General features: G+C 42.2%; 1 protein-coding gene across 1 annotated transcript in view; it reads left to right on the top strand.

The window, feature by feature from the left end:
- Positions 1–12,665, top strand: part of LOC308177008 (uncharacterized protein) — a 65,836-nt gene that overhangs the window by 52,420 nt on the left and 751 nt on the right. Inside the window, exons 8-9 of the mRNA XM_080553585.1 lie at positions 5,343–5,573; positions 11,835–12,011. The gene's annotated coding sequence lies outside the window, so the exon portion shown is untranslated. The remainder of the gene's footprint in view (positions 1–5,342; positions 5,574–11,834; positions 12,012–12,665) is intronic.

Below are 12,665 nucleotides of genomic sequence, written 5' to 3'. Positions count from 1 at the left end.
GCAACGTGTTAATTATTATGTCCAAAGAGCTGGTAAAGTACAATAACATAGAGGATAACTTCTTCAAATTGTAGGTGACCGACAGAAATCTGGATGAACATATGACACTGCCTCTGCTTCTAGTTGTCAGTTAATAAATTGTGTTAAAAATGGTGCAGACACATGAAAGATTTTTGCAATATTTTGTTCTCAACTGTAAGCATTTGTAATTGCTTATGCTGCCCTGTAGGGCAGGGAAGGCAGTATTGTAAGGGTATGCTAGAAAAAGATTTCAGTCCCAAATGGATGAAACCTGAGATACAAATGCGTGTCTCAACCCCTAACTGTGGGTTTTCAGGGAGAAAAACTAAATGGTATTAGTACTGGATTGAATCTATTTGTTTTGTGAATCGAAAGCTCTTTTTTTTTTTTTTTCCTTGCTCCTTTGTAATTTTATTGAAGTAAAACTGTAGAAAGCTTTTGCCTTAATGTTTTTGCCCAGTCTTCTTTTCAGTGCTTCAGGGGATTGATATAGGTTACATAGCTGGCTTTCAGGCTAGTTTCTTCCTCACCAGCCTTTGCAATTCAATGGGACTGATGGGTTATAGAACTTTGGAAATCAGGCCAAAGCTTCTGATATCTGCAAATCATAAAAGTTTGAATTGCATATATTTTGCCCTCAACTTACACTATATATCTTGAAGACAATTGCAAAAAAAAATCATTTAAAATTGTGTCTTTATTTGGAGATAGTTTAATATCAAAAGAGACTTGCTTCCAGCTAAGTAAACATTTGTTACAGAACTAAAAATGTTCGATACAAGGTTGTATCAGATAAACTTTGTTCCCCAAACTCCTGCTGAATGATGTTAGAGAGAAACAAAGGTGAGGAGATGACCCCATCTAGAAACTCTCAAGTCACTGGAGACTCCTGCTTTAGTTTGGCACAGGGGGAGAAAATCCAGTGTAGTGGAGGATTGTGCCACTAACTGCTACATAGTCTGCACGTACATTCTGCAATGTACGCTGTTGTACATTGAAGTTAGGAGAAGTGATCACTGGGGATTTTAAGACAGATGGAGAAAGTTCCAGGCGAAAGGAGAGGGGCCAAAGCTGGTAAATAAACTGGCTTCATGTGACAAGATTAAGACCATCAAATTGTAAAAAAGAGCTGATGCTTAAGGTGAAGGGTTGTCACACCCAGAGTCAGCCAGTCCCGGATGATTTCAGAAGTAATTAAAAAGTTGAATCTGGGAATAACCTTAGAGGCAACAGCAAAGCCACCAAAGAAAGGCAGCAGAGGAATTTGACAATGAACTCCAGAAAGAAAACGCAGAGCCACAAAGAGGGGGGACGCTTGGGCACCTGTTGTGACAGCTGTGACTAAGCATACGATGACCAGATCAGAGTGAATAATGAGAGAATCTGCTCATTTAAGAGTGTATATACAAACGCAGCAGGGACATGAAACTGTTTTGCTTTGTTTTACTGATAATGTGTTATTGGAGTCATGTCTCTGACTGTGTCCTAGAGTGGGTTCAAAACAATTACTTATATAACACAGGATATATTTAAGTCAGGGAGGTGTGGTAAGGGAGGAATGAATGTATCTCAATTTCTGGTTTAGAATCAAAATGAAATTATGTTTTTCTGAATAGATTTATTGATTTCCATTTATCCAACACAGGGATATCCTCCTCAGGGTCTGGATTGCCCTTGCACAATTTGAACTGTAACATAATTGATGAGTCAGATTAAACCCCATATACATCTCTTGCCAGCTCCTGGTTCATGCCCTGACCTGAATTTATAATTTTAAAAAATAACCCCCTTAAAAATAAGCAGAGTCAGTTCCATCTGCAAAAGTTCAAGCCCGTTTCCAGCCTGTGTGTGGCTCCAGCCTGAGAGAAATTCTTGGCTGATCCACGGCACCGGACTCCCCTCTTCTAATGCTCTGCTTTAGAAGTAGGTAGGCATGTTCTGGATTAGCTTGGGGATTAAAGAACATGATTTTTAAGTGACAAATGAATGCCTCTGGCAAAATTACACCCATATGTGAAAGAAAATTGCCTTTGCTGCTCACTTATAGAGCAGAGTGATATGCAGGACAACATAAGGGAAAACAAACGGAAAAATAAAACCCAACAGAGCAGTTCTTTGGGCACCAAGAAATAGCACGGTCTAATGCAGCTGCCCACATTGCAAACCCGACTGACAAATAATGGCATTCTGTGCAAGAACAATCGCTGCTACTTTGATTTAAAATGAAAACCAGATTGAGAAACTTTGACTAAGAGTACAGGATGTGTGGAATATAAATATCTGGTGGGTGCAGCCAACCAGCACAAAATATATTTGGAGGGAGCTGGAGCTCAGTCCCTACAGGAGCATCCTGTGCTTACAGATCATCATGTACAAGGAATAAATTACAGTAGGGTTTGTCAACTAATTTGGTGGAGGTATGAATTCTTTATCTATTAATCAATGTAAGGAAGCATGAAGCACCTATAAACCATTCATCTCACTTTAGCGTCTTGTTTAAATTTAATTAGAGTTGGTCTGATTTGATTGGAAAAAATAGAGATACCTTTGAATGTAAAGGTGTCAAATGGAGAATCTTAGATTGCACTTACTGCTGCAAAACCATAAGGTAATGAGTCAAGTAGTTCAGATATTTTTTTTCCAAAATGAATAGCCATAAAAACCCTTACAGGGTGAGATCCTCATACACAAGTAAAAAAAAAGGTAATCAAGGTGCCAGCACCTCGCCAATGTGAGTGGTGGTTGCAACAGTGTGAACCAGTTCATTTCTCTCGTGCCTGCAGACCTTTTCCCCTCTCTCAACAGTTTGTTTCCATTCCTTTATTGTTATATATATACATATATATATACTCACACAACAATGATATTTAATAGGAAAACTTAATTTCTTCGTGTTTTATCCTTATCCTAACTTTTCTACTGCTATCAATGTTAAAAATTTTATTAACTGCAGTAGGAATAGGATCAGACCAATGTTATCTTTTAAAAAGTCTCTCACAAAGCTGTTTACCTTTTCTTTCCATAATTTCCACAGGGATTATGGATAAGGCTGCAATACCTGTACATACTTATGGTATTTTTATACTGCACAGGCAGTATGTGGTGCATATAGTTGCAACTGCAACTGTAGAAAGCTCCAGTGGGTCACTTGCATTTCATTCCTCTTCAATGTGACTTTAAATCACTGACATTTGGTTCTTATTTTTAATAAGATAATTCTTTGAAATTTTTTTTTTTTAATGAGAAGTCATTGCTAAGCCTCAGAGTCCTTCATAAGCCTTAGAGTCCTACATGTGAGACTTGAAAACTGCAGCTTCACTAAAAAGCATGCACTAAATATGATATACATTGATGCATGCTTATTATGGATAATACTGTTCTCTGGGTAGTGCCTAGAAATTTTAATTAATTTCAGATACGCCCTATTTTTGCCACGTATGCAGATTTCAAATCTGTGCATTCGCCGATTTTGACACAGTGCGATGATGTATCCTAGCTTTCAGATGTCTGGCTCTTGGAGTTGTGAAATGATAAAACAAACAAAAACAACAGTTTCAGCCTTGTCAATCTAGTTCTCAGTGGACAGATGCCCTGGCGCTAGAAAAGCATCATCCCATGCAATACCTTTTGGCAGCGTTTGGAAAAAAGCTTGAGATCTTTTAGATGTAAAAGTAAAGCTGGCTTCTCATCTCTAAAGGAGTCGTGTTTATGGCCATGCTGAAGCTCCTGGGTAGGGCTTTAAGGGAGACGTGCATAACCTCTGCGTGTTCTGCGCCTGATTTGTGCACGAGTAAGTGATTTCTGGTCTCCCAGATAATCAATCTGATCTGCTTCTGGAGCATGTTGCCTCTGGACAGTGATGGATTAATGGGTGAGGGTCCAGGCTTGTGCATTGAGGTTTTGGGAACGAGCTGGGTCGATTGTTACAGTTTGTGGATTGCATCGTTAATTAATGAAATGGTATCATTAATTACAGATTTAAATGTTTTATTGGATACTTATCCGGCGGGAGTTGCCTAAACCCACGAGGAAGATGGGAGGCTTTGGGTTTACCGCAGCCCACCAGCAGGGCCAGCCCTGTCCCACCAACGCGTGCCCATGGCTCTGGAGGCCCCAGCCCAGCTGGCCCAGCTGTGCGAGGCAGTTCCTGCCACAAAGCACAGTACCATACCGAAAGTCTTGCAGTATTGGTTTAAAAACACACAGAACCCGTGGAATTCGTAGTCCAGAAATACTGGCTGCAACTGAGAAAGGAGATGGCGAACTGCTTTGGTACAGATGAGGTTTTCTTTTGGCTAATGATTTGTTTTTAATGTCACACACAGTATTGTGAGAACTTGCATCATTTGGGCATTTTTAATGAATTCGTATTGCTTGCATATTAGTAGGAATATTTCCACTGCAGCAAACACCATAAACAGTTTCCACACTGGGGTATGTTATACTGCCACCAGAATTGGTTCTTCTGATGGTTCATTTCTTTTATGCTGAGAATTCAGGACCAATTCAGCTCGGTTTTATGCATCATTAGAGATTTACAATTACTTTGCTATAGTTTCTTTCTGGAAGCCTATCTCTCATGGTTAATGCTATGGGAGCCCTGTTGTGTAGAGGCTGGTATTAGCCACCTTATAGCAATAAAGCGTTTGAAAAGGGTTTAGAATTATGAGTGGCTAAATTCTCCATGCAGTGACTGCAATACTGTTATCCCTTGCTGAGCTTGGGTTGAAACATTTTTTTCTTCTGCTCAAATTAGAAAAAAATGCTGTTTCTTCAAGAGGTTTTGAATCATTTACATGTAATTTTTTTGTTGAACTACTGCAGTCAAAAAAGAGAAATTGTGAGAAATTCCATTTGGATTTCATGATGCTTAAAATACATTTACATTGCATTAGTATATAATGAAAAGAAGGCCTCCTCATTTTTTATCTCACTTTTAAAAAGTGTAATCAGTATTTGAGACTTTCTTTTGTGGTTTAGATTTTACGTGTGTAACCAAACTCAATAAATTTCACAGGGTTTGCCTTTGGACAATAAGTAGTGGATTTGTATGTGCTATAATCCACAAAATTCATGTTTTAGATAAATGCATTCTTGCACTGAAACAAACATGATATGCAGTGAAGAATATGGGCCCGATCTAAAGCCCATTAAAATCAATGAAAAGATTTCAAATTAACTTTTATAGCCTTTAGATCAGGCTCTAAATGGGCAAATTACAGTTATGGAGTTTCCCATTTACATACCTGTGTGATGCATTAATATATTTTATGGAATTTAAATTACTTGGTACTCTTTTTCATGCTTTTTTTTTTTTTTAGGATAAGAATTTGCCGAGGGCATCAACAGCAGTTTTCCCAGGCTTCAGAGCAAGGATTATGTAGTCAATCCACAAATGACTCAAATCTTTGAAAAAACGGACATGGTTATCAGAGGAGCTTTGACAGCAGCAAGGACGGGAGTGCTATCTGGCGTAGTGCAACAGAGGCTCTTATTCCATCTCAGTAATGCACTCAGGACATCAACACGGGCCACCAGTCCAGGGGAATCAGGTACAACTTTTAACAGAAAATGCACAAGATCTCACCCCCGCACTGTTTTAAATAGATTGAATCAGATGTGTCTTGTATAAGCTTAGAAGAAAGACCACGGCACTGTAGCAGATGGGGGAGAGATTCAAGTGTTGCAGGGAATTTTCAAGCCCATTGTTAGAACCTGGTGATCTTTCTTCTTGCACGGCGTTTCTTGAATCCCACTGAGAAGGCACCGAGCTGATCTCCACGTCTGCGATAGCTGCAGCCTCCACGTGTGAAAAAGGAGTGCCTCTACCTGCTCCTTCTGAGCGCCCTTATAATTAAAAAACCCTTTTGGAGCAACACTAGAAATAAGCCATCACGGTATCTGATTAAACCTCTTAGGAAACTGTCACTGATCACCTTCTCTGGTCTTGATGGAATACATTTATGCATTATAAATACACTTCCTGTGTGGATGCTCCATAAATCACATTTAGCACTTGTATATGATGTATAAGCATATTCTATAGAATACACACAAATACAGATGCCAAACTCCCACAGAGTTCATCACTGGAAAATGTTTGAAGGATCTTATCCTTAATATTTAATGAGGAAGATGCTATTTCCTTCCTCAGCTTTTATCTCTGGTTTGGCATAGTCATTAAATTTCTTGTTTCCTTGCAAGATTATATAATTTATGACCTAATTTTAGACTTTTGTGTAACAGTTCTAAAATTCTCATGGAGTATCCGGATTTCTTTGTACGGAGTGTTTTGGGATTAGGCAACGGATAGAACATGACTGCTCAGCCATGAGCTGCCGTCAGTACGGAGTTACAAGCATTAAAGGAGAACATCACAGCAATATTCAGATAGCATTACAGGGTTGTATTGTGTTTTTATTTTTCCCTGTAAAAATATGATTTAGCAGCATTTCCAAATCCTACTGTATGCAGTGGTTGCCAGGAATCCCCAGGTAATACAGTAATTGCCCAACAACTGCTATTACTTAAAATATTTTCGTGTAGCAGCTTCTGACTTTCAGGCTGTTCTGGGACAAATTCATGCAGCCTTAAACGCAGGGAGGGTTGCAGGATGCTGGGGAAGCAGGTGAAAAGTGACAGGTAGGGCTTTAAAGTGACTTTCAGCCTCCTCGCCCTCTGAGCAGCCAATTTTTGTTAACCATGGGGGGAGGCAGGGTCTGCTGGGGTCTCCAGCTGCTGCACGGCAGAGGGAAGGTCTCAGGCTGGCCCCAGGGCTCGAGGCAGCATTACTTCCAAACCAGCACCTCCCAGTTTAAGAGCGAGCTTTTGGCTTTATCCTAGGCTTTGGGCTAAGAACCAAGAAAGCCTCTGCTCTGCGGTGTCAGGCTGGCTGGGGTGATGTTCTGCAGCACAAGGTGTTGCCAGATAACTCCTGTATGAATTATGCTAGTGCTGCAGCCACAGGGTTTTTGCGTGCCTGTGCGTCTTCTGCGTGTCCAGAGCAATTCAGCGGTGTCATAAATAGTGCCATGAGTTTCAGGTGTTTGTCAATTTAAAGCATATTGTTTGGACCAGCCTTTCATCAAATTTAATATAGCGGTTATCGCATTAATGCACTTTGAGAGCACTTTATTTGGATGTTTAAGCAGGAAGTGGCTGGCTGCTGAGTACGAGGTTAGCTGCGTGCTCCCAGCCCGCAGCACAGTGAGGAGGTTTGCCAAGGTGCACCCCTTCTCCTGCCCCAGCCCCAGGTGCCAGCAGTGCCGGGCACCCCCAGGGCGGGCAGCTCCGCGCACCCCTCTAACATCGCAGCCCCATGCAGCGTGCAGGGCGAGGTGGGCGAAAGAAAAATAATCCATACGAGGAGGTGACATTATTTCTTGGAATAAGAAAGATTGGAGAGGGGATCTGTCTGGCTTTAATGGAGCAGTTCCAGGAAAGCAGCAGCGACCAAAGTGTTTTCAGTATCACATAATTCAAGAGTAAAATCATAGTTCCAATTACCATTTCAGCCATTTCTGGCCTTGGGAAACCTATGCTAATATTTATTATTATATGATTGACCTATGATTTCTTCATCATTTACATTAGCAACTATGATATTCATAGTAACATCCTTTAAATCATATAAGCAGATGTCAACAGTGCATGATGAAGTCACATCCTGCAGATTTTTTATTTACTTAGTCTCTTTTTTTTTTTCCTGATAAAATAACACTGTGAGATGCATAATCTCACCTCCACAAGGCCTCTAGGGGCATATATGATCACAGAATGCATTTTCTATAATCTCACAAAATGAGTCAATTCTAGCTGAGGTACAAACAGTTGTACAAAGTCAGTATTTCACTTCCATCACTGTCTGACATCATCTTCTACACAGTGCAAGAAAATATTTACTTAGCTCTTTGACATGAGTTGCCACAAAGCCTGTGCAAAAAAAAAAAAAAAAAAAGAGGAAAGCGAGGAATTAAAACGGTAACTTGATTTAAAGAACTGTTTTAGCCTCTGTTCTAGGTGCAGGATTTAGGTTTGTAATTTTGTCAGGTACGTTCTTGTAATAGCCAGACTGGCCATCCACACCTCCAATCTCTGTTCTTCTGGGACCTGCTCTGACAAATCAGAGAGCTGTGCAGACCATCCAAGTCTAGAAGCTGGTCCTCCTTCATTATTATTATTATTATTAATTATTATTATTATGCACAAGCTAGCATGCGTTAGAATTAAGATACTGCACTTGCTTTCCAGGAAGCCTTCCCAGGCAAGCTGTTTCTGATGCTTTCAGTGGAAGGCGGTACAGAGCAAGCGTGTTTGCCTCCGGTGAGAGGCAGAGCCTGCTCCCAGGAGGGCTCATGGCTTTGATCCAAACGCAGGATAAAAGGCTGTGCATCCTCAGCTGCGGCGGTGCGGGGGGTGCTGATGGCCAGCCACGGCTCCTCTGCCCCTCCCCTCCTCTTTCTGCTAAATCCACATCTGCTTGGTCTGCTGGTAATGCTTGGCAATAATCTCCCTGAAAACAGCTTCTTGTCCCATACAGGCATTACCAGCTGTACTTCTCGCTGGCTGTAAAATCACTTTGGGTCCTTTCTTGCCCCTCCCAGGCCGCGTTGGCCTGGTGTTCACACAGCCCACAGCGCGCAGCCGCACGTCCCAGCGGGACAGCTGGCTCTCCGCCGTGCAGGTGAGGTGCCAAAGGGATCCCGAGGCTTGTCACTGCCTTCAGGTATCTTTGACCTCGTTGTATTTATTCACGAGGGGGCCACAGAAAAATGTTCAAGGTTCAGATTGTTCTGGCGACATGAAAAAGGTTTAATTCTCCGTCCATCTCCCGTATCCACTCCTGTTTGTTCCGTCTGGATGCAGTCCCTCCTTTTGTTCAATGGCAGAGAGCACAGCCGTGTTTTTCAGCATCTCCTCTGGAAACATGCTTCATCTGCAGGGCTTGGAGAAGTGGGACCCCTCGGGCCTTTGATCGCCTTCCTCTTCATCCATCGCTTTTTTACTGAAGTTAAATTCTTCTGACCTTACATTGCCTTTAAAGGTTTACCTGGCTCAGCAGGTGCCAGGTTTAGGATGTTTCAAATAGTTTTTGGGTCAGTGAGGACAAATTTCTAAGGTTAGTGTGCCTTATCCAGGCTGTCAGGCCCACAGACTCTTTTCTACTCTCTGGTCCTGGAGCACTGAAAATGCCCTCTCATTTCTAGATGCAAGGCAAGGTAGAAAGGTCAGAATAGGCTTGTATTGTGTTTCTGAAGATTGGCACTGTATAACAATTATTAAAAGTTTCTATAATGATGCATGTTACAAACACAGAACCAAACACCTGCAGTGAACCTCCTCAGGCAAAATTCTCATTGACTTCAATAGTGTTTTTCCCCGAGAAGAGGCTGCTGGCTGTGCTCAGGGCATTAAACATATTCCTGACTTAAGAGGCACTTAAAATCTACTGCTAAGCGACTTATTAGCAATGTAAAAATGATTTTTAAGCTAGCAAAGTATTCTTCCTGGAAGAAATATACTTTTTGTAAGATTAGTTTTGCTGACAGAAGTAGTTTGGCTAACTCCTTGTGATTATGGATGTTGTTGTTGCCCTTATCATACCAAAGCAAATGGTGTCAAATGCTTTGAACCTTGTAAATAATTGTTTTCGAAGTGTTTTTTTTTTTTTTTCTCTATAAAATCTTTAGAGAAAAGCTGTCTTCTAATCCTTTCTCTTCCAAGGCTTTACAGCTCTGCTTCTTCCCACTCTTGCTATTCTTTTATTTTCCTTCTTTGGGCTTGAATATATCTTAGATATTATAAAAGTCTCTTTTAAAGGTAAATGCGGAGCTTTTGCTCATATTGCAAAAAGGCAGTCCTAAAGCTTTAATAAAGTGGAGAGGAAAAAAAAAAAACGACTTCATTTCGAACTGCCACAGCTGCTGGTGCTGGGACTGCCACCCGGAGCTGCGGCTGGGACCTGCACCCGGGGAGGGACGAGGAGGAGGAAGAGGATGCAGCCTGAGAGCCTGGCCGGTGCCTGGAGTGGAGCTCCTCACCATCAGTTTTAGCAACAAGTATTAGGCCAGACAGGACATAAACCTCTCTCAGTGCATTATTAAAGCAGCATCGGAAGCCCAGAGAAAACCCACAGTTATTATTTGCATAAAAACAAGCGAGCTCACGAGTGTGGGAAAACTGAAATGCTGGAAAAACAAGACCTAATGATTTCCTGACTTCCTTGAAAGTTGGCTGTGATTATTTTTAATGTCTTCTGTCTATCTATATGTCTACTTATTTTGGCAAAAGACACAACTGAGGAGAAATGGATGCCTCTATCCAGAGCAGTTACCTTGCCTTGAAATAATAGTGTGTGGCCATCTTCTCAGAAGCAGCAAGGATGGGTTTCATTTGGGCATACCTGTGTGGCGCAGAGTAATAAAGAATAACAAATGACTGTCGTCTGCACAAACATTTCCACTGGAGCAGCCCCGGGCATGAATTTCCCGGCCATCAGCATCTTGCAGCACCTCGCTGAACCACTCTCAAAGCAAAGATAAGAAAACCCCATCCGGCCTCACCAGCCCTTCATCTCACCAAGGTCTGGCCCCGGCTGGGGGATGCCAGCTGGATGTCACCTCTTTGTGCCATGGTGCCCATCCCCAGCTGTCCTCCCACACCGAGGGAGAGAATATGGCTCCTGTTAAGCCCAGCTGAGAAACTTGTATTTTGAATCTTTGGGTAAGAACTGGATGGTAAGAGGCTCCTAGCAAGGCTGGGCTGCCCTCTGTCCGCCTTCTCTAAAGGCAGCGGTTTCAGGTTTTAGATGCCACTCTAAATGAACTGCGCTTTTTGGCAAAGAACTTCACATTTCCAGATCTTTCTTGTTTTTAATGGGTATGATTTTTAAGAAGACACGTTACAGCAGAGCCCAAATGGGAACACTTACACCTTTAGCAACTTTCCCCCCGCGTTGCCAGCTTCTTTGCATCAGATGCCACCAAGGAGCGCGGAGGGCGCGGTGGCCAGGAGGAGCTGCCAGGCGGTGCTGGCACTGCTCCCTGCCACCCAGGGGATTTCTTCCCTGACAACTTTTGGCTCCCTCGGGTTAGTTTGTAGCTGCACGGAATGTGTAATGTTCCACGCTGGCGGAGAGGCTGACAGGGAAGTTAAATACAGGCTGCAAAGATAGATCATCTCCCACCATCACTTTGTTTTTTTGCTGCTCTAAAATCATTTTGCTTGTTCCTGCGGCTCCTATAAAGCCAGAAGAGCTCTCTATATTTGCTTTCCGGATGCCTTTTTCTCCTCTGCTTACAACTATAAAAGCAGCTTTTCATGCTCCAAATCAGAGATAAATTGAAATCACTGCTGAAGAAATAAAACACAAGGCTAATCAAATTGTAGCACAGGAAGCAGCCTTCAGCCAGTGCATTTTTGAAAGCTATTTTTAGAATATATTTTTATTTTGTCACTCCATATGGGAAGTCAAACCCATATGGTTTGGGAGAATGGAAGGTTGGGCTTTTATAGAGATCTCGCAAACCGTCCCTGCTCAGCCCTGTACTTAAACATGTGCTTAAATCCAATTGTCTGCAGTGGGAGTTGAGCGCATAAACTCCGTGCTGGCTGGGGCCTCGGGCCCTGTCTGAGGTTGTCGCAGTATTACTCCCTCCTGAGATGTAAAACTGCTCTATATTCGTTAAACCAGTCTCCAGTTAACTTGGCTCTTCTTAATTATGACATTTCTTATTCATACATCTTCCTTTTCTTCCCCCCCTTTTTTTTTTCTTCGTTTTTTCTCCACGGTCCGCATGCCCTGATGAGTTCAGTTGGTCCATCCCCAACCAGGGAGTGAAGCTGAACATCAAGAGCCATCGCCCTCCTGCCCTTTGCACTGACCATGCTGCCCTGCCAATGTCAAGACTGATGGGCTGTTGGGGAGAACAACTAAATTCTGCCCCCAATACTTCTGCGTATGCTGATGAAACAAGAACCGACTAGGAAAGGTACTGTGCAGGTGATAAACTAAATGTAGAGAATGAGGAGTTCCCCTCGCTGTTCATCCAGCAGGATATATTGGAAGGAATACCCATTCTACTTGGGTTTTGTGTTGTTCCGTGGGACTTGAGAATTATCTTTCCTTTAAAGAATTTCATGGGGCTGTTAAAAACACCCACAGAAAGTTTCCAACCTGGTAAATTCCAGAGGGTTATTTTGTGCATCTTTTCTACCGTGATCTTGGGCTTTCTCCCCTGTGCAGTTCTGTATGTTTTCTCAGAAGGTGAAGTTCAAAACAGTAGTTTTAAAATATCTGATGTTTGTCATAATTTGAGAGGAAAAATCTACCTGAGCCTGTATTCCTTGTGCTCCCAAATCTATCACTGACTCTGCTAATGAGATACGATTTTTTACAAGCCACTAAAGATGCCTCTATAAGAATAGCATGTGTGGTGACAGTCATGGAGTGAGCTGAGTTATTCAGTCTTACCAAGTCCTTATAAGTTGTAGTGGAACCAACATCTTGCTCTAACCATGAGAAGACCCCGCGGGTCTTCTGCTGGGGAGCACATCATCCAAATTCCTCGTAAGATGACTGGACTTCACACGGGTACATAACGATTGGGAAAGTCAAGCTGCACAGCAGCTAGACAATTAGCATG

This window comes from Anser brachyrhynchus (genome assembly GCF_964034855.1).
Source record: "Anser brachyrhynchus genome assembly, chromosome: 13".
Classification (NCBI taxonomy): Eukaryota; Metazoa; Chordata; class Aves; order Anseriformes; family Anatidae; genus Anser; species Anser brachyrhynchus.
Note: the sequence above shows the minus strand (reverse complement) of the source record. Positions and strands in the feature narration are given on the sequence as shown.